The 27958-nt window shown below is 36.6% G+C and overlaps 1 protein-coding gene and 1 long non-coding RNA gene across 4 annotated transcripts in view; one reads left to right on the forward strand and one right to left on the reverse strand.

The window, feature by feature from the left end:
* The window catches only part of PDE4B (phosphodiesterase 4B), a 679542-nt gene that overhangs the window by 410664 nt on the left and 240920 nt on the right, over positions 1–27958 (reverse strand). The gene's annotated exons all lie outside the window — the stretch shown is intronic.
* LOC149125674 (uncharacterized) lies at positions 24066–25517 on the forward strand. The gene is made up of 2 exons (XR_016236748.1): positions 24066–24272; positions 25293–25517. It is a non-coding gene; the product is annotated as an uncharacterized LOC149125674 (long non-coding RNA).

Genomic DNA, 27958 nt, shown 5'->3' on the forward strand with positions numbered 1-27958 from the left:
GGAGTTTCTGGCAATAAGAATAACAACAAATATTACAGAGCACAAACTATGTGTCAGGTGCTGTTCAATGCTTTACATGAGTATACATTAGCATACACAGAATAGTTATCATGTGGTACTTGAGGTCCTAACTACTTATTATATATAAACTTGTAGATCCTCACATGAACCCTATGAATTGAGTGCTATTATTAGCTCTAATTTAGAGAACAGGAAACAAAACACGAACAAATGGAGTATGTTTTCCCTGTTGGCATAGTTAACAGACTCAAGAAATTTGTGCATATCCAAAAATCAGACCCCAAGCCTGAGCTTAACCTTGAAGCTATGCACTCATGCTATATATAGCTTCACCTATTCAGGACCACACAGGGTAGTAGAAGCCTTGAGACAAGATATTCTAGATATTCATGATATTCTAGCCATGAGACATGATAGATCTAGAAAGGGACTGTTGACACTATAAAATCCAACCCTGATTCTGAGTGAGACTACTCATTTAACCAAGATCCATGTCCAGAGTGGGTCAAAACAGAAAGGGTAGCTGTGAGTCATGACAGACTCTACCAGACTCTACCCTTGATAAACACCATCACTGATGTTTCAAAGGCATTTAATAAGTTTATGAAAGTGAAAAACTGGGCTTGAATTTATACTTTTGTCTATTAGGAAATATAAGCAAACGCTAAGACACTGAAGATTTGCTTTCAAAAAAAGTAAAAAATTAAAACATTTTATTGAGCAGGGAGGAAATGGACATTATTCAAAGTGTATATTCTGACAGACACAAGAGATTCTTAAAGACTAAAATTGAAGATAAAATTACTAAAATCTATTTGACACATAAGCATGAAAATAAATACTACAAAATTTTCCAGATCTCACAATTAAGTTAAAAGCATAAAACACTATAATTGGTAAAAAATCAACTGTCCATTGTACCTCGGCAAGTAGTACAATTTGCTTGCTTGATTTTGTGGAGAGCCAAAAGAATTTGGCAACCAATTTGGTATGAAATTGAGAGGATGCTGAGCTTAAAGTTGGGGGCATGGAAGACTTAAAGGTTGGTGACACAATAAACAAAATCAGGGAACACCACTGGAAGCATCAGTCTGAGGAGAAATGATGAGTTAGTCTCTAGTCTGTTAAAATTGTAGTGTAGTCATCCAAATTAGCATAGCAGCCAGTCAGGAAAGAGGGAAAGACATTATTTTGTCTATTTTTTGTTTCCATTTCTTAAATTTTGTCTCTTACAGTTGAGTTATTTGAAAAGATTTGCTTTTAATAAAATCATTAAATCTTACACTGTGTGGTATTCCAACTGGATTATTAATCTTTAAAGAGATTAAAATATTAGATTTAGAGTATTGCCTCAAATTTCCACTCTTTTGTGTAATGTTATAGGGTTTAGTTTTAATATACTACTCTATATTAAATATATATGGTTTTCTTATAAATTGTTTTTCAGGAATTATTTCTATCAAACCCTTCCTTAAGGTACTCTAAGTTTCTTAATGTTGTCTCAAAGCACATTTTTTAAAAATTGATAAGTTACAATGTGTCCCTGAGCCAAATTTTAAATGCTAACATATTGCAGTCACTTGACTCCAATGAGAAAGAACAAAGATATAATGGACAAGTAAAATGCTGGCTTTCTAGAGAGACTATATAGTTGAACATCTAACCAGGCTATAAAACTTATGCTATGTCATGTGTTATTCAATGTGGGATATGTAAAATACTTAATGGAGATATGGGAATATACTATTGGAATATATATTCTTGTATACAAATTTTAAAAATATATCTAGTGGTCAGTGTTGGGAACAGCAGTTTCAGTCTCCGCTTGTGATGCCAGAATCCCGTATCACAGGATCAGTTCAAGTACTGGCTGCTGTGTTTCCAATCTAGCTTCTTGCTAATGTGCCTGAGAAGGCAGCACAAGATTACATAAGTACTTGGGCACCTGCCACCGTGTGGGAGATGAGGTAGAATTCCTGGGCCCTGACTCCTACCTGGCCCAGACCTGCCTTTTGTAGGATTTGGGGAGGGAAATAGCAGATAGATCAATCTTTCTCTGCATCTCCTCTCCTCTCACTGTCATTATGCCTTTCAAATAAATGAAAAAAAAAACATTAAAAATAAAATATTTCTGTTTAGTGTTCATACATAACATTTTAGTTCAATAATTGATTTTTATAATTTGAATATATGATAATTAATATTGATTTGCCTGAGATTCTTTTCTAAAGGTCTATTTATTAATTTTGAAAACCAGAGTTACAGAGACAGAAGGAGAGACAGAGAGATCTTCCACTCCCCATTTGGCCACAAGGCCAGATCTGGGCCATGCCAAAGCCAGGGGCCTAGAGCTTCTTCTGAGTCTCCCAAGTGGGTGGCAGGGGCCCAAACACTGACCATTTTCTGCTGTGTTTCCAAAGCCATTAGCAGTGAGCTGAATCAGAAGTGGGGCAGCTGGACACAAACTGGCAACCATATGGGATGCTGGCAGGCAGTGACTTTACCCATTTCACCACAACACCTACCCCTGCCTGATTTTCTTAAATGAAAGGATATGCAATAAAATATTAGATCATCTTTTGTAAGGATACTAGGATATTACTGTGCTCCATCCACACCCTTTCCTGGTCAAAGAGTACACCAAAATTACCTATATATGAAGAGTTTATCCAGTGTTTCATGGTGAAAAGGAGAAAATATTGTAATTTATTCTCTTATCCATCCATGTACTTGTACTGAGGGTAAATATATCCTTATTTATAATTTTATCATTTATGGGACCTACAAAAGTTCTCACATATATCATGTGTCCCATACGTTTTGTTGAGTAAACATGCGAATTAGTCTATTTGATGGAACTTCCCTAGAAAGAAATTGCAACACCACCTCTAAAGGTATGGGTACAAACACCTTAATGTAACATGATTCCAAGTGTTAAAGTTAGTCAACACAGGAATAGCTGCCTCTGGAACAGTGACTTTCTCACCTTTGAAAATGTTCACATAGAGCCTGGTGCCCAGCTGTCAGAGATATTATACAAGCTGGGTGGTTACAAGATTGGGTAAGAAATAAATGAGATGACCTTTGAAGTACTTCTGACTTCTAGAGATTGTGATGCTAAATTTATATTATTGAGGGACATTCTAAAAATGTCTTGCCTAAGACCTAATTGATTACGAAGGAAAATGATGTTTATCTGTTGCTTGTGCCCATTATAGATCATTTTTCCAACTTTTAAGACTTTTCTCAAGTGTAATCAATTTGGTTCCTCCTTAATGGAGGATATTTGGATGGAGAGTGTCCCAGAGTGAAGATTCCAGAAGACCAGAGGCAGACAGAAGCATGAGCAGTTGTAAATAGTAAGTACATGGGATAAAAGTAAATGCAGCCTAACATAACCCACATTATCAATGATCAAATATATGTAACTTAAATCTCCCTACATATGAGGTTTTTCCTTCATTTTGGATCTTTTCTAACAAGTTCAGTTTTCCAGGTAAGCACATACAATATATACTTATGAGGTACAAATATAAAAAAACAAAAAAATAATAACTCAGATCCAGGGGCAAATCCCCACATCATTCCCTAACTAGTCCTATCCAATATTTATCCTTTATGCCTAAAACTGATTCTTAAGCATCACTAACAAGTTTATACTCTACTTTATTACTCTTTTTACTATCTAACTGGTAATTATTCTGGTGTTGGCTCATGCATGCAGGTTCCTTTTCTCCCTCAGATGGATTACAGGCTATTTAAAGATCAGGAATTTATCTTGTAATTGACTTCCCCTAACACCAATGGAATGTTGATATCAACCATTTTTTCTATTTGAAATTCCCTATCCCTGCTCTTGAATTGTCTGAATACTTTCTTTTTTTCATTTTTTCAACTTTTATTTAACAAATATAAATTTCCAAAGTACAACTTTTGAATTATAGCAGCTTTTCCCCTCATAACCTCCCTCCCACCCGCAACCATCTCATCTCCCATCTCCCATTCCCTCTCCCGTCCCATTCTTCATCAAGATTCATTTTCAATTATCTTTATATAAGAAGATCAACTTAGCATATACTAAGTAAAGATTTCAACAGACTGCACCCACACAGAAACACAAAGTATAGAGTACTGTTTGAGTAGTAGTTTTACCGTTAATTTGCATAGTACAACACATTAAGGACAGAGGTCCTACATGGGGAGCAGGTGCACAGTGACTCCCGTTGTTGATTTAACAATTGACACTCTTGTTTACAATGTCAGTAATCACCCTAGGCTCTTGTTATGAGCTGCCAAGGCTATGGAAGCCTCCTGAGTTCACCAACTCCCATCTTATTTAGACAAAGCCATAGTCAAAGTGGAAGTTCTCTCCACCCTTCAGAGAAAGGTACCTCCTTCTTTGGTGGCCCATTCTTTCTGCTTTCTCACTCACAGAGATCTTTCATTTAGGTCATTTTTTTTTTCCAGAGTGTCTTGGCTTTCCATGCCTGTGAAACTCTCATGGGCTTTTTAGCCGTATCCGAATGCCTTAAGGGCTGATTCTGAGGCCAGAGTGCTGTTTAGGGCACTTGCCATTCCATGAGTCTGCTGTGCATCCTGCTTCCCATGTAAGATCATTCTCTCATTTTTAATTCTATCAATTAGTTTCATTACTACGGAGCCAACTTTCAGGTGGAATCTTTCAGTGATTGTACCCTGCTCAGCAACAACTTCCTTCTCTGAATTCATGGTGTTTATTGTCTTTGCCACTAATGGCAAGTGAAGATATGCCATATTGTTATTGGCAACACTCTTCTTGTCTTGTCCAAAAATTGTTCCTTCTCCTTTGGAGAGAAGGATTCAAACATTGTGAACTCTTGATGATCCTATTTATCTTCTCTAGTGCATAGGAACTAAATATATTGCCATTGATCTGGTGTAAAAGTCAAAGGTTTTATTAGGTTGAAGATGATGTCCTAGAGCCACAGAGTCTAATTAAAGAGAATTGAGTACTGCTATATTGACTACCTTTTAGTTCCAAGGAGGACCAACAGCCTCTTTTATTAAGATAAAAGCAAAGTTAGAAGATATTGGGAGCTCTCCAAGGTACCAATGGGCTGTTACCACTTAGTCTCCACCCAATAGTAATAGTAATGGTTAAATGATATGACATCACCGGATTCCTACCTTTCTGGCTTCCACTATTATGATGCCAGACACTTGGCTTAATCTGAATCTTACTGTATCTGACATGTTCTTGCAACTGGCCCAATTACACTGTTGACTGACAACAAAATTCTTGGCCAAATTTCAAATGGGCATTTTAAAAATATAACTGTCTTGTCTCCTCAACATTAAGCAGACTTGTAAAAAAAGAAATGTGCCTAAATGTTTCAACAGATGCTTGTTGATAATAACCATTTTTCTTTTACTTCTATGCATACAGTCTAGTACAGGTCCTAGACACAAGTGATGACTCAGTGAATTAATATTGACTGGCTTACCTACCCTGAAGAATCCAAACATGAGGCTTGAATAATGTCCATAAATAAACCAGAACATACACTTAGCTTCTGTATCTCTCTGATGGCATTTTCTCCTTAAGTAGGCTCCCAGACTGGATCCAGAAAGATGTCCATCTTGGATTTAGATTAGCACTATAAAAAACTACACAAAAATGTATAGCTTGATGTACAGATATCCAGGTGTGTTTTTGTATGCAAAATAACTTCATGTAATACTGGTTTGCAATGACTGCAAAGAATATGACCTATGAAAAATAATTTTCTAAAAATTATTTGCCTGAACATCCCATACACTTGAATAGGACATCTAAATAACTACATATGAAGAGTTTACTTGTTTAACAACTGATTTTTAAATAAATTGGGCTTTGATTCCTTAAGTAATGATCTTTAGGCTAGAAAAAGCACTAACACATTTAGTTATTATTGCAATAAAGTATGAAGTACACTACTAACCTGAGGCAATGTCATTGAACATTTTCATCAGTGTTAACTAGCCCATCAAAACTATATGCCATCATATTGGAATGCATTTAAATGTGAAAACAGTAAATAAGAACTTGTACCTTTAGTTTATGATTACAATTCATTCCAAAAGCAAAAATTAATAAAGAGATGGTGTTTCCAATTACATAGGCAGGTTCATCATAAAATATGAAAAGTGATGATTATTACATCACAGAGCAATTTTATCCTCACTTCACAGTCTGTATCAATTTGAAACAGTTTGTAACAATTATAAAACACATTTATTATCTGCCTCAAGATGCACTGGAACCTCGATTGATATTGATTGGATAAATGTATAACACTCACACATCCCACTGATTTAAGATTATAAATCCATAGATGCTTTTATAAGACAATATCACTTTCCATCTGATAATGTTAGTTGTTTCCAAATCAAATGTCTACAATGAAGCTGAATTTTTGTGAGGGTCATCTAAGTTGCTTATTATCTCTGTTAATTGTGCTCAGATATTTTGATATGGGATATTAAAATATTAACCTCATATTGGAAATGTCTTCTGAAATTTCTGTTGGGTGTACACAAGCAAAGCACAAAATTGAAATACTTAATCTTAAAACTTATTCAATCAGAATCTATTGTAAAACTCAAACCATATACCCTTTAGGTGGAAATATTTGTTTTACCTTTACTAAAATAGCTTTCTACATCTTATTTCAAGGATAATTGGAAGAAAAAAAATAATTTCCATCTCTAGAAGTCTATGATTTATCCAGTACCATATAGCATCAATCTGTACATGGTTTTAAAATATAACTGGAATAAATGGTGACAGTTAATTCTGATTTCCATATGCAACTATTTATATAATTGGTGAAACATAAGTTGCTCTTAGAAAGCACACCTTAAAATAAATGTTTAAGTCTCACTAATATTGGGTCACCATCATTAAGATTTCTGTGCCACACAAGTGGCTATAGTCGGGGAACAATCAGTAGTTTCTCTGAGCTGAGAGTTTCTAAACCCAAGAAGCGTGTGATATAGGGACTTTTTCCCAGTAAACAATTACTTATTTGATTTTATTTTACAATATCCAAAGACATTTATAATTCTCTAAGTCACAGTAAACCTTTATAAATGAGAAAATACATGAAAATTTGGGAAGCATTTGCTCTTTCCATGATATTCGCTCTATTTAAACAGATAAAATTAGCAAGACAGTAGGTTTATTGTATTTAAAATCAAAACAGAATTGTAAATCACACATATATTGATTCTATCTGCAACTTTTGACTGCATAAAACTGGTCATTGTCTACAATAACCACCAGTTACCCGTAGGATAAAATGAAAGATTATTGATTTTTAGAAATACTAAATAAATTCTGGTTATGGCAATCACAAATTACAGTTTGACCTTTTGTGCAGGTATTGTCAAATGTTTTAAGCATATCAATCTTGAACAGACTGTAGGCTAAGTTTAGTGGATATGATCTTCTGAATCAATCCCTGGATCCATCATATCTCACTCCATCCTGTTTGCCTTTGTTCTCCTCATGGATATCTTGTGATCTCACATTCCTAAATTCCAACAGGTGCTCATCATATTCTGTCTCTTGGAACAATCCCTCCACAAACATCTTTTCCAACACACTTCTGACTTAGGGTTGAAAGCATTGCTCTCATTTTTTCCATTTATCACTTCTCAAAAACAAACATTATAACCCTTTTGATTGTGTTTAACCACTAGAACAGTAAGCAAATGCAACTACATAAAATATGGGAATAAGGACTCTACAGAGTTAATGATTATTCCATTCCTGCATTTTTTTTCTCTCTCCCATCACATTACTTAGCTAGGAAATGTCCACATGATTCATTTTTAGATGCTCTCTGATTTTTCCTCTCACTGAATAGATTACACTTGCTATCATTGCTCACAATGGAAAATAAATAATTATATATATAACTCATATCTCTAATATATGTACTCTTCCTGGCAATGAAGGTATTTCATTAAAGAAAATTATGCAGATATTAAAATCTGACAGCAGAATAATGTTGTCAAAGATTATATAGGCAGAAAAAAGAAAGTATACACAAAGGAAGAAAAGCAGTATGCAGAACATATGAGATACTAAATACATATTCCTTCAATAAATACATGAGACAGTTGAAATCAAACTTTATCTTTTAAAATTTTTATTAATAAATATAACAGATTTCATAGATATAATTCTTAAAAAATAACCATATTGCCTTCTTTCCTCTATCTCTCAAACCACCCTCCTTCTTCCTTTCTTTTTTCTTTAACTTTTACTTTAACTTTTTTTGGTATTTTATATATACAATTTTAAGAACATAATGATTCGTCCCACCATACCCTCACTCCCTCACTTCCACTCTCCCCCTCCTCTAATTTTCTTTTAATTTTTACAATGACATATATTCAATATTATTTATAATCATAAGCTTAACTCTCCACCAAATAAAAAAAATTCAATGAGTAGTAAGTATAAAAACCACTGTTTCTCAGGAGTATAGAAAAAGGCTATGAAAAATCATTAAATTTCAAAATGTCAATTTCACTCATACATATTACTTTTTGTACTCTGTTTATTAATTACCACATATCAGGGAAAATATATGATATGTGCCTTTTGGGTACTGGCTTATCTCACTAGGCACAATGGATTCCAGTGGCATCCCTTTTTTGCAGAAGAAAGGATTTCATTCTTTTTATGGCTGAGTAGTATTCCATTGTGTACATATACTACAATTTCTTTGCCCAGTCATCAGTGGATGGGCATCTGGATTCATTCCATACCTTTACTATTGTGAGTTGAGTTACTATAAACATGTGGGTACAGATAATTTTTTCATATGCTGATTTCATTTATTTTAGGTAAATTCCCAGGAGTGTGATTGTTGGGTCATATCAGATATTTGTTTTTAGATTTATGAGGAATCTCCATACTGTCTTCCACAATGGTTGTACTGGTTTACATTCCAACCAACAGTCTATTACATTACCCACATCCTTGCCAGAATTTGTTATACTTTTATTTTTGAATCATAGCCATTATAACTGGGGTAAAGTAAAACATTGTGGTTTCTATTTGCATTTCCCTGATGGCTAGTGATCCTGAGAATCTTTTCATGTGTCTGTTGGCCATTTGTATTTCATCCTTTGAAAAAATGTTTCTTCATTGTAGAGATCTTTCACATCCTTGGTTAAATTTACCCCAAGGTATTTAAATTTTTGTAGCTATTCTGAATTGGACATATTTTACAAATTCTTTCTTAGTCATGGCATTGTTTGTGTATAAAGAGGCTAATGATTTTTGCAAATTAATTTTATATCCTGCAATTTTGCTAAACTTACTCAATATTTCCAATAACCTCTTAGTAGACTCTTGGTTTTTCTATGTATAGGATCATATCATCTGCAAACAGGGATATTGATTTCTTCATTTCCAGTTTATATCCCTTTGATTTCGTTTTCTTGCTTAACGGTTCTGGCTAAAACTTCCAGAACTACATTAAATAGTAATCTGCGAGTGGGCATCCTTGTCTGGTTCTGGATCTCAGTGGAAATACTTACAGCTTTTCCAAATTCAATATGATACTGGCTGTGAGACTGTCATATATTGCTTTGTCTATGTTGAGGTATGTTCTTTCTATACCCAATTTGCCTAAGAGTGGTTTTTTTTTAATCACAAAAGGATGTTGTACATTATCAAATGCTTTCTCTGAATCTATTGAGATAATCACAAGGTTTTTATTCTTCAATTTGTTAACGTGATGAATCACATTTATTGATTTGTGAATGTTGAACCATCCCTGCATATCATTCCCAAGTTGGTCTGGGTGGATGATCATTCTGATGTGTTGTTGGATTCAACTGGTTAGTAATTTGCTGAGGATTTTTGCAATGATGTTCATTAGGGATATTGGTCTATAGCACTCTTTTACTGAGCTTCAAATTAGTATTTTTTACTGAGCTTGGAATTAAGGTGATTCTGGCACCATAAAAGGAGTTTGGGAGGATTCCCTCCCTTTCAAATGTTTTAAATAATTTGAGATGAATTGGAATTAGTTTTTCTTTAAAAATTTGATAGAATTCAGTAGTGAAGCGATCTGATCCTGGGCTTTTCTTTGTTGGGAGGGTCTTTATTACTGATCAGTCTCCATTATGGTTATTGAGCTATTTAGGTTTTCTTATGTCTTCACGAATTAAGTTTGATAGATTTTATTTGTCCATAAATCTATTGATTTTTCTATATTTTACAATTTGTTGGCAAACAGCTTTTATACTGTTTGTAGTAATTCCTGGTGATTTTTTTATTTGTGTTGTATCCACTGTAACATCTCCTGTTTTATCTCTGACTCTATTAATTTGGGTCTTCTCCTTTATTTTATTTTTTTCCTAGTTGGGTCTATAGTGTATCAATTTTATTTTTTTAAAAAAACTAGCTCTTTATTTCATTGATCTTTTGTACCTTTTTTGTTTCAATTTTGTTTATTTCTTCTCTAATTTTAATCATTTCTTTCCTCCTACTAATTTGGGTTTGGCTTGTTGTTTTTCTAGATTCTTGAGAAACATTGTTAGATCAAGTATTTGAAGCCTATCCTATTTCCTGATGTAGGCACTAACTGAAATAAATTCTAGCTTATAGTTCTTTTGTTGCATCCCATAAATTTTGATATTCTGTGCTGCTATCTTTATTAGTTTCTAGGACTTTTAAATTTCTTTTTTATTTTTTCTATGACCCACTTTAATTCAGGAGCCTGTTATTCAGTCTACTTGTGTTTGCATATTTTCTAGAGTTTCTTTAGTTGTTAATTTCCAGCTTCACCCCATTGTAGACAGAAAAGACACATGATATGATTCAATTTTTAAAAAATTGTTGAGACTTTCTATATTGCCTAACATATGGTCTATTCTAGCGAAAGTTCCATGCATTGATGAAAAGAATGTGTTCTACAACGGTGGGATGAAATGTTTTATAGATATCAATTAAGGTCCATTTGGTCAATAATGCAGATTAGCTCTGTTTATTCTTTCATTTGGTTGTTGTTGTTAAAGTAACCCTGTTATTATTATTTTGGAGTCTAACTCTCCCTTTATATCTGATAGCATTTATTTTATTTTTTAATATTTATTTATTTATTTGAAAGAGTTACACAGAGAGAAAAGGAGAGGCAGAGAGAGAGAGAAAGAGATCTTCCATCCACTGGTTCACTCCCCAAGTGGCCACAATGGCTGGAACTGCACTGATCCAGAGTCAGGAGCCAGGAACCTATTCCAAGTCTCCCATGTGGGTGCAGGGGCTCAAGCACCCTGGCATTTGGTGCCTTTTTTTCTTTAACTATAGTGACATTACATGATGCCCTTCTTTGTCTCCTTTTACAGTTTTTGTGTTAAAGTGTATTTTGTCTGATAACAGGATGGCTACAAGAGCTTTGTTTTAATTTCTGTAAGCATGGAAAGTCTTTTCCTATCCTTTTTCTTTCAGTCTATGTATATGTGAGTTGGTAAGCTATGAATCTTTGATGGTGATATGTATTTCTTGCAGTAAGAAAAAAGATGGACACCCAAATTGGGCATGGTAGATATCCTCTATCATCAGCAAAAGGGGAGAGTATGATCATCTTGGCTGGCATGATCACAGCCTCCCTCCTCTCTACCAATGTTCACCAACTGTTCAGCATGAGCCCACAATTACCATACACACCAGCCATACAGACACATGATCTGCACAAAGGATCTATGTGCTCCCCAGTGGGAGCATGGAACACTCTGCAATGAACTACCCTGGGTATTCAAGGAAATCTGAGCCTCTGAAGCCAGAAATAGTGATTGCACAGGACCTAGCCACAGCCGTGCACTATCATGCAGTCACAGAAGTCACAGATTTCACACAGCCATAGTGCACATGGTTCCCACCATCACAGGGAGCAGGGGATTCATACAGGGAGAGAGCCATGGTGTGAGCCAACGACTTGCCCAGTAGAAGTTGGTTGGTTTTCTGCATTGGAGGCCAAGTCCAGACATCTTGATAGGACAAGGCAAGGGAAACACTGCACAGGCCAAAGAGGGTGCCTCACCCCCCACCAACCCTCCAAGCCAGACTCAAAATCAGGGGGGACCATGGATTTATCCCTTCAATAAAAGCCCCCAATCCCATGTGGGCTGCAGCAACCTATACTCACTTTATTAAAATGTGCTTCCTTCCTACTTGTCCCTAGGTGCCCTTGTGAGAGAGAAGGGAAGAAAATAATGTCCTCTCCCCTCATGGAGCTGAGTGGGGACCCTGCTCCCTGCCAGCACTCCAGGCCAGACTCAAAGTCAGTGGGGTCTGCAGGGTTCTCCCTTAGGCAATATCACCAGTGAGGCAGGCTGCCACAGGTTTCTCTCACCCTGCTTTAAGAACATGTTGTCTTTTCTAACCCCTGGCTGTGGAAGTAGCTGCTGGTGTTCCACTCACTGCTAGGTAACTGTACCATCTCCACTATCTCCACTCTTCCACAGCATTTCACTTCTTTCTGTAGAATTTCTACTGCAAATTTCTCTCCAACTGTCCCTTGAGAATGCAGTTCCTCCCCTCCAAACTTTATCTTATCTTTAAAGTTTTCTAACACTTGGAACTGAGTTCACTAGACTTTTTCTGCCATTCCAACAACAAAAATAATAGCTAATAGTTATTAAGTTATTACTACTGGGCTGGCGCCGTGGCTCAATAGGCTAATCCTCCACCTTGCGGCGCCAGCACACCGGGCTCTAGTCACGGTCGGGGCGCCGAATTCTGTCCTGGTTGCACCTCTTCCAGGCCAGCTCTCTGCTATGGCCCGGGAGTGCAGTGGATGATGGCCCAAGTGCTTGGGCCCTGCACCCCATGGGAGACCAGGATAAGCACCTGGCTCCTGCCTTCGGATCAGCGCGATGCGCCAGCTGCAGCATGCCGGCCACAGAGGCCATTGGAGGGTGAACCAAAGGCAAAGGAAGACCTTTCTCTCTGTCTCTCTCTTGCTGTCCACTCTGCCTGTACAAAAAAAAAAGTTATTACTACGGGGCTGTTGCTGTGGTGCAGTGGGTTAATGCCCTGGCTTGAAGCGCCAGCTCCCATATGGTCGCTGATTCTAGTCCCAACTGCTCCTCTTCCGATCCAGCTCTCTGTATGGCCTGGGAAAGCAGTAGAAGATGGCCCAAGTCCTTGGGCCCCTGCGCCCACATGGGAAACCCAGAAGAAGCTCCTGGCTCCTGCCTTTGGATTGGTTCAGCTCCAGCCATTGCAGCCATCTGGGGAGTGAACCAGTGGATGGAAGACCTCTCTCTCTCTCTCTCTGTCTCTGCCTCTCCTCTGTCTGTGTAACTCTGACTTTCAAATAAAATAAACAAATCTTAAAAAAAAAGTCATTACTACATCCTTTTTTCTATTTTATATACTTTAAAAGTATATAAGAGTGGGAATAAGAGAGGGAAGAGATGTACAATTTGGGACATGCTCAAGCTGACTTGCCCCAAACAGTAGAGTTAGAAAGATACCAGGGGATTCCAATTCAATCTCATCAAGGCGGCATGTACCAATGCCATCTCACTAGTCCCAGTGATCAATTTCTGCTCACAATTGATCATAATGATAGGACTAAGAGTCAAAGGGATCACATAAACAAGAATAGTGTCTGCAAATACCAGCTGATAGAATAAAAAAGGGAGAGAACGATCCAACATGGGAAGCAAGATACACAGCAGACTCATAGAATGGCAGATGTCCTAAATAGCACTCCGGCCTCAGAATCAGCCCTTAAGGCATGCAGATCCAGCTGAAAAGCCCATGAGAGTATTTAAGGCATGGAAAGCCAAGACACTCTGGGGAAAAAAAAAAAAAAAACCTAAATGAAAGATCTCCGCGAGTGAGATCCCAGTGGAAAGAATGGGTCATCAAAGAAGGAGGTACCTTTCTCTGAAGGGAGGAGAGAACTTCCACTTTGACTATGACCTTGTCTAAATATGATCAGAGTTGGTGAACTCAAAAGGCTTCCATAGCCTTGGCAACTCCTGACAAGAGCCTGGGGTGATTACTGATGCCATAAATAAGAGTGTCAATTTGTGAAGTCAACAACAGGAGTCACTGTGCACTTACTCCTCATATAGGGTCTCTGTCCGTAATGTGCTGTACATTGTGACTTAATGCTATAACTAGTACTGAAACAGTATTTTTCACTTTGTGTTTCTATGTGGGTGCAAACTGTTGAAATCTTTACTTAATATATGCTAAACTGATCTTCTGTGTATAAAGAGAATTGAAAATGAATCTTGATATGAATGGAAGGGGGAGGGAGCAGGAAAGGGGAGGGTTGCGGGTGGGAGGGAAGTTATGGGGGGGAAGAGATTGTAATCCCTAAGCTGTACTTTGTAAATTTATATTCATTAAATAAAAGTTAAAAAAATAAAAGTATTAACTCAATCCAAACAACAACTGTATGGGCAGGTACTACAGATCTCTCACTACATAGATTTTATAGCTGGAGATAGACATGGAGAGTTAAGTACGTTACCTAAGGTTGCATAGTTCATAATTAGAACAATTCTATTAAACTTCCCCCTTGTAAATTATATCTTGAGCTTCTTGCAAAACATTGTGTCTTACTCTTCTCAGTCCATCCAATATCTAGAGCTAGAATGAGCACCATGCCTGGGATATACAATGTGATTGGTAGTTTTTGATGAAGGAATGAATATTTTAAGAATAATTGATAATATGAGCCAATCATGCAATACATAATCAGTTTCTTACACACCTGTCAATTGCAAGTTTGAGAGGAATCTGCAAATACTTCATTCTATCTCAGTTCAGCAGACAACCAAGTTGTTCAGTTTCAAATACAAGTCCAGGTACTGTAAATTAACTTATTATTATGAAATTACTCATTTCCTCTTTATATTTTCCTTTTAGAATTTTTCTCCAGCAAATAGCACAGAAATAGGAGGAATAGCTAGGCCAAGACTGGCTGTAGGTCTTCTTGTAATTCTTGTCCATTATACAATCTAAAAGGATTCCAGATTCCATGATAACCCTATGATTACTTATTTACTTCTCAACTGCAAGGAAAAATTGAAAGTATACATGGCCAAATTCATGGTGAAAAAAGAAAGCAAAAAAAGTTTGAATGCTGAAACAAAATATAAAATGTTATTCTTTTGTTAAAATCATAACTGCATATATATGAAATTCAGATCTATTTTTAAATTACCTAGCCATATAATTAGGACCTCTACGATCATCATTTCCAGGTTTTTAAATGGCAAAAATGAATATTTCAGGGCCACATTGTGAAACAGCATATTAAATTGCTCCTTCAGTGCCAACATCCCATATGAGCAACCGTTTAAGTCGTGACTACTCCACTTACTATTCAGCTCACTGCTAATGTACCTGGAAAAGCAACAGAGGATGACCCAAGTGCTTGGTCCACTACTATTCACATGAGAGACCTACATGGAGTTCCAGGCTCCTGGCTTAAGCATGACACTGCCATGGCCAGTGCAGCCATTTGGGAAGTGGACCAGCAGATAGAATTCTCTCTCTTTAACTCTCCCTTTCCAAGAAACAAACAAGTCCCTTAAAAAATGAGCATTTCTCAATTTGCCATTACTCTAGCATTACCCTTATTCATGTACTCTTAGGCCAGGGTTTCTTAATGCAGCACTACTGACATTTGGAATTAGATAATTCTTTGTTTTAAGTAGTCATCCTGTGCATTGCATATTTAGAATTGTCTTTAACCTCTAACCAATATATATCAACAGCAACCATTACTTTCTTCCACACCAAGACGTGACACTCAAAAATCTCTCCAGACATCATCAAATGTCTCCCAAGTGAACAAAACTGCCCCCAGTTGAGAATGCCACAAAATATTCCTTCCAAATCTATTTAAGTTGAACCAAACTATGAGAGAAACTACAGATTTCTAGTTGTGTGGGTATGATTTTCACTTAAATATGTATGTGTTTTCAATAAATGGCAATGGGAGAGCTGAATATCTACATGAAAAGGAAAAAAAAAAACTGAAATCTTACCTTACACTGTGTGCAAAAATCAACCCCAAAATGAATCAAAACCTTAAACACAACAGTCAAAACTATAAATCCCCTACAAGGAAATATGAGAAAATCTCATGAGAATGGATTTGATAATGAATTCTTTGACATGATATCCAAAAACACGAGTGACAAAGTAGAAATAGATAAATTGACTAAATTAAAATTGAAAACATCTTGCATCAAAGGAAACAATAAATAGAGTAAAAATACAACCTACAAACATTAGGAAATACTTGGAAATCATATATAAAATAAGGACTTGATACCCAGAATATATAAAGGACTTGTACAATTCAACAACTTAAAAATTCAACATGATTAAAAAATGCACAAAGGGTTTTTATAGACATTTCTCCTACACAGACATACAAATGGCCAAATAGAACATGAAAAGATACTCTATTCATTAGAGACATACAAATTCAAAGCACAATAATGTGCTACTTCACATTCACTAATATTTCTGCTATAAAAGGCCCAGAAAATAACAAATGTTGGTTAGGATATTGAAACAATGGAATCTATGTGCACTGTTGGGACTGTCAAATGGTATGGCTATTATGGAAACAGTATGATAGTTGGTCAAAAAATAAAAGTAGAATTATCTTATGATCTAATGATTCTACTTGTAGGTATATACCTCAAAGAATTGAAAATAAGGTCTAAAAACACATTTGCATATCCATGTTCATAAAAACATTATTCACAATATTAATGGAAGCAATCGGAATATCTAAAAAGCTGAAGGGATAACGTGGTGATTGCCAGGAGCTGGAGGGAAGGGGAAATGAGGAGTAATTGTTTAATGGGTGTAGAATTTCAGTTTCAAAAGATTAAAAGAGTTCTGTGGGTTGCTTGCACAATAAAGTGAAAGTACTTAACACTATTGAGCTATACACTTAAAAACAGTTAAGATGGTGAACTTTATGCTGTGTCTTACCACAATTAATATTTTAATCAGCTGGGGTCAATTATTGAAATAAAGACCATTCTCTCAGATATGAATATGTAAAATTTGCAGTATCATGCTAGGAATATATAGACCTTAAATAAGGTTATTCTTGGATACGACCTATTGGCATTTCTGAATGAAAAGCAGCCTCTCCACTGGCAACTATTGTGATTTGCCTTTGTTTCTTCCTATTTCAAACTATGGAAAACTTGATTATTATTTCAATTCTTTTTAATTAAGCTCTAAGACAAACAATATTCATTGAGTGCCAACTATGAGTCAAGCACGGTGCTAAGAGCATGGAAAGGAATTACACAGAATGTGCAACTCAATTCTGGGAAAGTAACAACAAATTTCTGGAACTCTGCCATCTGAACACAGTCAATCTCAACATACTTTAGTAGTTAAGACCGTGGAGTCTGGAACCTAGCCACCTAGGTTTAAATGCTGGCTCTACCACTTGCTAGCTATGGTCTTTTTGCCTTGTTTTCCTCATTCTTGAATGGGGATACCCAATACATAAAGTTGTTTTGAGTATGAAATATTTGTGAAGTTGTTACAGAGCCACATAAGTACTCACTAAACAAATCCACAAACAGGTATTATACAACCAACTGCATAAAAAAGACCATGTTACAAGCTGTGAACTTTGCTCAAAACTACTATTTAACATAGCAAAACAGGATTCCTAGTTTTCTGGCTATTTCAAGAATATGTTCAAGTTCATTGAAATATCCCCTCCATCTGTGATGACTGAAAGCAGACTGTGAAAGGAGAAAAAGTATAACAACTTCTAAGTTTGCTTGTGGTAAGCTTACAGTGTGGTTACTTCTCCTGCCTTAGCAGCTTCAAACTGTACAGAAGGAAGTAAGAGCAAGCCTGTTTCCACAAAGTGAACACTGTATTTATTTTCATAGAGAAATGGACCATTAAGATAAAGTATTATTCCTAGGTTTAAGAACTTAAAAAAAAAAGCAAAACAAGTCCAAATTTAAAAAGTATCTGTTCTATCAAACTAGAGTCATGGATAGAATTATAATGATGCTCTCTGAGCAGGAGCCTGAGCTGCATTACAAATGGGAAATCTTTTATGAGGACCAGATGGAAACATTAAATGCCTAGAGAATTTGAGAGCATGTTAAAAATGAAAATCCCAATCCAAACACAATGACTATGTCTGATGTATGCTACTGCAAAACCAGAAAATATTTGGGACATAAACTCCTTAAAAGATTGCCTTTCATTGAAAACTAAACAATCCTAAGGGTTCCCAACTGGTGAAAACCTGGCTAAAAAAATCTGGAATGGAGGTTTAAAAAACAGCACTTGGATCCCGGCAAAAAGTGATGATATAACTCCTGATAATGGTCATTATTATAACATGAAAAGAGAAACAATAATAAATTGTAGGCCTCAATTATTGGCTTAACTGAATACCTAGAAAGAAAAACTTTTAACTAGCATAACCTAGAAAACCATATATAAAACATAATTTCATTAGGTTAACATAAAAACAAAAAACTGAATAGTATCTCATTTTGCTAATTTCTATTATACAACTGTTTACATTTTAGAAATATCCCAAATGTTTGACAAATAATATGTGTGTGGGTTCCCTCATAATATATAATTTCAGATGTTATATTTTTATATGACTCTCTGCCTGCCAATACCCCAATGGCAAAATAAGAACCAAAATTAGTTTGTCCTACAAACACCAAAAGTGCAGAAAGAAGAAAAAATAAAATAAAAACTTTCCTTCAACAACTATTTGCCAGTTACCAAGCAATGTGAATAAGAAATAACACCTGTCCTCAAGGAGATTAGTCTAATACAATGACTCATGATTTTTTCTCCCACATAATGCCCTTCAAATAACATTTACAATCCTGATACTGTTTCCTGAAAAAAAAAAAAAGAAAGAAACTCATGTTGCTATTATTGTTTCTATAGCCCAGCTGGAGCATAGGGAGAAAAAAAAATAGCCATGGATTTGATTTATGTACACTTCCCTGTGAATTTGCTCGGTGAATACCCTTTTCACTTCTGATGCATGACATGAGTGACGTGATAAGAACCATTGTTCTAGTGAGTGTGAAGGAAACATACTTCTAACAGCTATTTGTGATATGATTGAAGCAAGAAGACATAATAATTAATCTTTGAGAGAATGGTGAGTCTGATTTTGGCATCACAAGATACCATAGCATCTTACAGGATAAGAATGACAGAACATGAATGAGATGGGGATTTAGAAAACATTGAGAAATTACAAATTAGTAAAATAGATTATAGAAGGCTAAATTGTGAACATATGGTGAAGAACTGGATATAAAGAACTGTAGCTATCTAATGACTACTATGCATTATATTATCTAACTTTCACAAATAAAAAAAAAACAACTTTGATATCATAGTAGATACAATGGAACGAATAGTCCATATTAGTTATTTGTCTATATCTCAACTAGTAAAGATATAATTAAAATGAATTTAAGTTTTCTCACTCTAAATTTAATATAATTTTCATACTGCCTCTCTATGAACACATAACACATATAATATTTACTTAAAAAATTCATATTATGAAAACACTGTGCATGCATTCAAAAAATTTTTGACACCAAAATAAGCCCAAAATACCCTGTCATAACATGTCCGAACAGGATAGCTTTAAGGAACTAAAAAAAGAAAGACATTGGTTTGAAAAGGGCCTCTAGCTGAGGAACATGAATTTTGCTAAAATTACACCAAGAACAACCATTAAATTGATGTGAAATTCAGATGGAATAATGGTGAAATCATAGATGGTATATGAAAAGTTTATGGGAAAAATGTCCCAAAGAAATCAGCAGTTTAAAGATGGGATGTAATTAGGTTGAAGATGAAGTCCCCAGTGACAAACCAGTTGCAATAATTTGTAAGTAAAAATTAATCTTTCTCTTTCCCTAATTGAAGAGCACTGATGATTACCAGTATAAATAAGACCTAAGATCATAGATATCTCAATTGGTTCAGCTTACTCAATTCTTACTGAAAAAATAAAGTGCAACAAACTCAATATACAATGGTGGCAAAACTGTTGTACCCAGGTCAGCTGCAGGTGACAGCAGAGTTTTCAATAGAATTTTGAATCAAGCAGCATCAAAATTCTGAAATGCTTATTTGAAGAATTGAAATGGGAAGTGAAACATGGCTTCACCATTATGTTACTGAAGACAGCATAGTTCATTCAACTTGGTGGCTCAATGCTTTACATTGAAAGGTAGTGAAAGGGTATGTAATTCATTTGTCTTTCATTCAGTTATTCATAAAATATATATTAATTATCTGCATGTTCTAGCTTGTATTCTAGTTTCAGAAATTGTATTCTAGTTTCAGAGATGAACAAAATAAAGTCCATTGCCTCATGGGGTTTATATTCTAGTGGAAGACAGATAGATGCAGATACAGATGATATGGAAATAATATACGTGTAGCTGTAGGTGTATCCATGCAGATATAGAGGCAGATTTATACATCATGTAGTGGCAAGTAGTCTCCAAAACCAAAGCAGGGTTAAGGACAATAGGGAAGCTAGGATGGGAAGTGTCTTTTTATCCAGATGGTCAGGAATACCTTCTTCAATTAGGTGACTTCAAACAATGACTTGGAAGAAGAAAAGGGTCATGCAAGTATCTGGAGGAAATTTTTTCTTGAATCAAGAAAAAGCAGGGGCTTTGCTAGGCTATTTGAAGACCAACAGGTACGCCACTGTGACTGTAAAGGTATCGGAGAGGCAACTGGGTGAGACCAATGGGGACTTGTAAGCATGGTACATACATGTTGATCCGCCCTCTGAACAAGACGGAATGCTACTTTGGGATTCCTAGTAAAGTCTCACAACTGTGCGCACATTATAAATGATCGCTGTGATAACTGTATAAGGAATATACTGTAAAGAGGAACAGGTAAAAGTGGGGAGATCAGGTGGTAAGTTCATTACATGGCTCACTTACAAAATGCTGGTGACTTGGATCAAAATGGTGGTAACTGATGTTGAGAAGTAGTCAGATTCTGGATTCATTGGAAAAGCAGAGCTGATAAAATTTGCTGATGCATTTGGAATGTGAAATATCAAAGGCAAATAAGAGTCACATAAGACTCCAGTGTTTCTGGCCTGAGCAATCAGAAAAATGAAATTGCAGTCTAATGAGAAGACTGAAAACATGGCAACAAGGATGGGGTGGGGGTGCAAGAATCTTGATATCAGCTTTGGATGTGCTAAGTTTTGATTGTTAACAACACAATTGGATAGATATAGGTCTAGGGTATTTGACAAGCACGTTTCTAGGCTAGTTCACAAAAATATAAAATTAATTAATGCATATTAAAACTGACACAGGGGACAGCACTGTGGCTCAGCAGGTTAAAGCCCCAGTTGGCAGAGCCACCATCCCATAAGGGTAATGGTTCAAATCCTGGCTGTTCCACTTATGATCCAGCTCCCTACTAATGCACCTGGGAAAGCAGTGGAAGATGGCCCAAGTACTTGGACCCCTGCACCTACATGGGAGACCCAGAAGAAGCTCCTGGCTCCTGATTTCAGATTGGTTCAGCTCCGGCCTTTGTGGCCATTTGGAGAGTGAACCAGTGGATGGAAGACCTCTCTCTCTCTTTCTCTACCTCTCTCTGTAACTCTGTCTTTAAAATACATAAAATAAATCTTTAAAAAAAACCAAGACACAGTTTTAATATCTGATACATCCACAACATTTTTAGGAGCCATTTTTTTCCTGAATACCTATATCGTGTTGCTTTGCCGAAAATCAAAGCATTCTGAAAATACTGGTTTTGGATATGCATACCATCAGGAATAAGGTAAGTGCTGTAGAACAAGTAATTATTAATATAATTTTTAAAAAGTAGCTAACATCAGCTAATATCTGCATATGTACTTCCTGGACAATTGGGATTCAGCTGATATTAAACCTCAAATACCTTGAATATTAAGGAAGAGTGTTTGTTTCTTCATAATATCAAAGTTTGCAAAGTGTTATTTAGGTGAAATAATCAATATATTTAATATACAAAATCCAGATGGGTTCCTAAAAGTCTTATTTTTGTTTCAGACAGAAGCAGAGGCTTCACAATCACTAGATCTTGTGAAGCATCAAAGTATTCTATTTTTTTTCCTTGTTGCTAAACTTTGTGTTTATTTGAATGGTCATTATTTCAATGAGGCACCAGCTCATTTAAACAGAATAATCTGCCTTAAAGACATACCTAATTCAAGTCTTTCAATTGGCATGAGACAGAATCAATCTGATTAAAGATAATATGAAAAGGAAATCTTTGTCAAAATAGAAGCAATAACCTTTATTTCTACGTTTATCCTTAAATGTTCTTGGAAATGACCAGTAAAATAAAGAGCAATTCAGTTTAAATGCTGTACAGTCATCTCGATAAAGGTTAAATACAACTTTTGCTATACTGCATGTTGGTCACATGAGCTTTGTTACTATTTTTCTGCAGGAAGCATGAACGAGACCATTTGGAGTTAAAGTACAAAGATACAATTAAGTCTAACTACTATCTCCATACAGTCTCTCATTTATGTAATCCCTTACAGCAGAAATTCCTCTTCCTTTTATACAAGAAATCTGGAGCAGTGTTTATAGTGTTTAATAATGTTTATTAACAGGATGCTCTTTACATAAAACTCAAATACACCTGCAGCATTTAAGTAAAGCATTTTGCTTTTTATACATTTGTCATAATTTATCACTACTTTCTCTCCAGGAAACATCTTTCATCTCTCATGTTTTCCATCTGACTAATATTAATTCATATTTCTAAATATGTAAATAGGGAAATAATTGCTATCGTTTTTTCTAAGTTACTGATCAGGAAACTGAGGCTCCCAAATGTTAAATGACTTCTTTTTTCCCTCACTCAAAAAATTTTAAAATAAATAAATAAAGAGTAGTTTGTCAGCAGTGGCGCCAGCGTGCATGTCTAGATTATTTGACTCTAGATCCTCAGCTCTTGTCTACTGACTCCCAAAAGTAAACTTTCTTATATAAACAGGTCACTAGGAGGTTAGATTCTACCGACTAGGAAAAACAACTGCAGAGACATTCTGGTCCTTTGAAAAACCATTAATTTTTTTCAATTTGTGGAAATTTATTGAAATGTATTTCATGGGTATCTAGTTTTACTAATCGAAAAAAGTATCAAATTCAAGAAGGTAACTAGAATTTTAAAGAGGAAAGATTATTTTACAGCCAAAATAATTTGCTGTTGTCTTTGTAAAAATGGGTGTCAATTATACTTCATAACATATAGTAAAATTTAAAAAAAAATTAAATTATTTTGTGGTAACAAGACTTAATATGAGCATTAAAGTAGTATTCCATGAAAATGAGTAATGCCTAAGTGATCTAAAATTGGACAAGAAACATTAAAATTGTTTAACATAAACTTATTGAACCATGTCATTTAAATATTTAAGCAATTGATATGATGATATATATTATAAATATTCTTGAAATCATAACTCTGAGTGCATTAGGAACTAATATCTGATGACTGTCTGTCATTAATCTGGTATTATTATGTCAATTAATCTTCATACAGGCTTCATGAGAAAGAAATGGCATTTTTTCTAGGTTTTCAGATGCAGAAGAGGAATTAAAGTAGGTGGAATGGTTTGTCTGAAAATGAGGGGCAAGTAAAAGGTGGAGTTGGAATTCAAATGCCACAGTGTTTGCTATCATTTCACAAGTCCTCACCAAAGGCTTCTATGCTGTTGAGTAAACACAAATATGTTGGAGACACAACTGTGTTTTATGGGTGAGTTCATTGCGGGCTCAGCCAGATAATAGGTAAGGACAAAAGCCACAGTGACTCCAACAAAGTTAAAATCCTCATATGTATGTCAATGTTAAAATCTCAGAGAGAAGACTTGGGGAATTAAGCCACCAGGGAGAGAGACTTGGATACCATAATGCACTGTGTCCTGGCCTCTATCTCAGGGCCGTAAGAGTCCTGGTGCTGAGTTAAAATGTGTAAGCTGCGGAGGCAATCATGGCACAAATAAGCCACAGCAGCACTCTCTAATCCTTTGAGCTGTGACAAACAAGTCAAGCTTATTGATGCTGCGGGGGAATAGAAAGAGCAGCAAGGAAACATTTTGGGATAAATGAGTTTTTGATGGTACTGGGATCCTTCCAAGGTATTTGTTCACTGGATTTTATATTGATTTTTATATATGGGATCCTGAAATAGACAAGGCCTCTTTTTAGATTTTGGCTTTTGCTTTTGTTTTTGTTTTTTGATTTTAAATTTACTGATGTAAGTGGATGGAATGACTTCAAAGTGGTTGTCTTCCTATCTCTTTCACACAGTTGATGATAATTAATGGCTTTTAAAAATATATTATATCTTTATTGCTGCAAATATAGTTTTGGGAAACTTCGTTCCAGACCTTTGTCATATCAATGGTTAAGAATGTTATGCTACTGTAGTTTTAACAACTGTGATTACTTTAAAATTTGCTGTATATGGGTGGTGTGGTAATTTTTCCATTCAATTATTGTTTATAGACATTGTCTATATCCTTCCTAAACTAGTCTTTTTCCTTATCACTTGTTAAACTTTTAATTCACTGAAGTATTAAGCCTTTTTACTGTAGTTTAAATTTAAAATGTTAACTAAATAAAGACAGAAAAGAAAGGGAGGTGGGAATGAGAATGGGAGGAAGAGGGAGGAAGGGAATATCATTATGGTCTTAAAATTATATCTACAAACCATACTGGTTCAGTTAAAAAACCAATTAATTTTTTTAAAAAATAGCAAAAATAAATAAATATATATATTAATGATAGCAAAACAAGACTATAGATTTCTTATTGGGGACATAAACTATTCACACTAGTTCTTATAATTAGATGAACACGTTAGGATGATTCAGCTTGCTTCATTAGGCTGTGGTTATTTTAGGCAGTAAACTAATCTCATTTTGTTTGTCCAGTATACTGAATGGTCACATGTATTTCTAAATGTATTTCTTTACAAACCCTAGTGACTTTGGTTCTTTCAGACTGGTACATCTTATGTACAGCAATGCTCTTTAAAAAATGAAAATAATCAAGGGAGCTGACACTGTGGCACAGTGGATTAAAGCCCTGGCCTGAAGTGCCGGCATCCCAGATGGGTGCCGGTTCTAGTCCCAGATGCTTCTCTTCCTATCCAGCTCTCTACAATGGCCTGGAATAGCAGTAGAAGATGGCCCAAGTCCTTGGGCCCCTGCACCCGCATGGGAGATCCGGAAGAAGCTCCTGGCTCCTGGCTTCGGATCAGCACAGCTCCAGCCATTGCGGCCATCTGGGAAGTGAACCAGCAGATGGAAGACCTCTCTCTCTGTCTCTACCTCTCTCTGTAGTTCTGTCTTTCAAATAAATAAATCTTTAAAAAAAAATCTCTGGGTATCTATATTTTAAAGATTAAATAAGACAAACAGTTATATCAATAAGGTGACATAATGTATAAAATATTATGCTCAGTAATTTAATAAATTATTTCAAAATATGTGCCTAGCAGCAGATAGATATGTTTTTAAAAATAACACCTGAAAATACTTGAATATAAGGCTTTTCTCACCATTCTTCAGATGAAGGAATTGGGGTCTAAGACAGTTAAATGATCTAAGACTTCAGCATAGGAAGATGACCCAAGAACTTCGGCCCCTGCCACCAAGGTAGGAGACTCAGATGGAGTGCCACACTCCTGGCTTTGGCCTGGCCAAACCTGGGCCTTTGTGGAAATTTGGGGAATGAACCAGTGGATGGAAGATCTCTGTGTGTGTGTGTGTCTCTGTCTCTCTCTCTTTCATTCTACCTTTCTCTCTGTAACTCTTTCAAATACATAAGAAAAACTTTAAAAAAAATACTAGAACAAAACCAGCATAAATAAAGAAAATACATAATAGATTAAGAAATTTAAGATAACATCAAAATGATGTAATGATCCAACCTCATGTGTAGTGTGTTAAGACATAATACGGGGCCGGCGCAGCGGCTCAATAGGCTAATCCTCCACCTACGGTGCCGGCACATCAGGTTCTAGTCCCGGTGGGGACACCGGATTCTGTCCCAGTTGCCCCTCTTCAAGTCTAGCTCTCTGCTATGACCCAGGAGTGCAGTGGAGGATGGCCCGAGTCCTTGGGCCCTGAACCCCATGGGAGACCAGGATAAGTACCTGGCTCCTGCCATCGGATCAGCGCAGTGCGCCAGCCTCAGCGCGCTGGCCGCGGCGGCCATTGGAGGGTGAACCAATGGCAAAGGAAGACCTTTCTGTCTCTCTCTCTCACTGTCCACTCTGCCTGTCAAAAATTAAAAATAAAAAAAATTAAATTAAATTAAATTAAAAAGACATAATACGGAGCCAGTGCTGTGGCATAGCTGGTAAAGTCGCTGCCTGTAGTGCTGGTATTACATATGGGCACTGGTTCAAGTCCCAAATGTGCCACTTCATATCTAGCTCTCTTCTATGGCCTGGGAAAGCACTGGAAGATGGCTCCAGTCCTTGGGTCCCTGCACCTGTGTGGGTGAAGAACCACTTGGCTCTGGATTGGCATAGCTGCAGCCATTGAGGCCATCTGGGGAGTGAACCAGTAGATGGAAGACCTCCCTCTGTCTATGCCCAAGCCTCTCTGTAATTCTGCCTTACAAATCAATAAATAAAATCTTTTTTAAAAAAAAGACATTATACAGCACTCCATACTGATGGATACAACTTTTATCTTTTAGAAATAGAATATCATCTCTTCTTAAGGAAGAAAAATTTGAATGCTGCAGACATCCTCTTAGAAACTGTTTCTCATACCTAAGACCAGCAATTTATCACCAGGGAAAGTCATAAACTATTACAGCTGTCTGATTCTCCACTATAACCATTTCAACAGTTGTCTTTAAAAAATGGGGCCAAAAAATATTCATAATTTGTAAGTATGCTCGTACAGTATTAAGAAACCAACTTTTTTTTTTTTTTTTTTTTGACAGGCAGAGTGGACAGTGAGAGAGAGACAGAGAGAAAGGTCTTCCTTTGCCGTTGGTTCACCCTCCAATGGCCGCCGTGGCCAGCGCGCTGAGGCTGGCGCACCGCGCTGATCCGATGGCAGGAGCCAGGTGCTTTTCCTGGTCTCCCATGGGGTGCAGGGTCCAAGGACTTGGGCCATCCTCCACTGCACTCCTGGGCCACAGCAGAGAGCTGGCCTGGAAGAGGGGCAACTGGGACAGAATCCGGTGTCCCGACCGGGACTAGAACCCGGGGTGCCGGCACTGCAAGGCCTAGAGAGCCGCGGCGCTGGCCGAAACCAACTCTTAAATAGATATAAGAACACGCTGATGGAATGGAAATATTTCTGTACTTTAAAAATAAATATTGGCCAGTGCCGCGGCTCAGTAGGCTAATCCTCCACCTTGCGGCGCTGGCACACCCGGTTCTAGTCCCGGTCGGGGCGCCAGATTCTGTCCCGGTTGCCCCTCTTCCAGGCCAGCTCTCTGCTGTGGCCAGGGAGTGCAGTGGAGGATGGCCCAAGTGCTTGGGCCCTGCACCCCATGGGAGACCAGGAGAAGCACCTGGCTCCTGCCATCGGATAGGCGCGGTGCGCCGGCCGCAGCGCACCGGCCGTGGCGGCCATTGGAGGGTGAACCAACAGCAAAAAGGAAGACCTTTCTCTCTGTCTCTCTCTCACTGTCCACTCTGCCTGTCAAAAATAAAAAAATAAAAATAAATTAAAAAAAATACTACTCTGTTCTTGAACTTGAAACCACTGTTCTCCACATTAATAAGCTCTCTTCAACCTAAAGAAAACATATTTGTGACTTTATGTATGAATAAAGATGTAGAGATAAATGT

Source organism: Oryctolagus cuniculus, chromosome 7, assembly GCF_051225735.1.
Source record: "Oryctolagus cuniculus isolate XC-2025 breed Fujian yellow rabbit chromosome 7, ASM5122573v1, whole genome shotgun sequence".
In the NCBI taxonomy this organism is placed as follows: Eukaryota; Metazoa; Chordata; class Mammalia; order Lagomorpha; family Leporidae; genus Oryctolagus; species Oryctolagus cuniculus.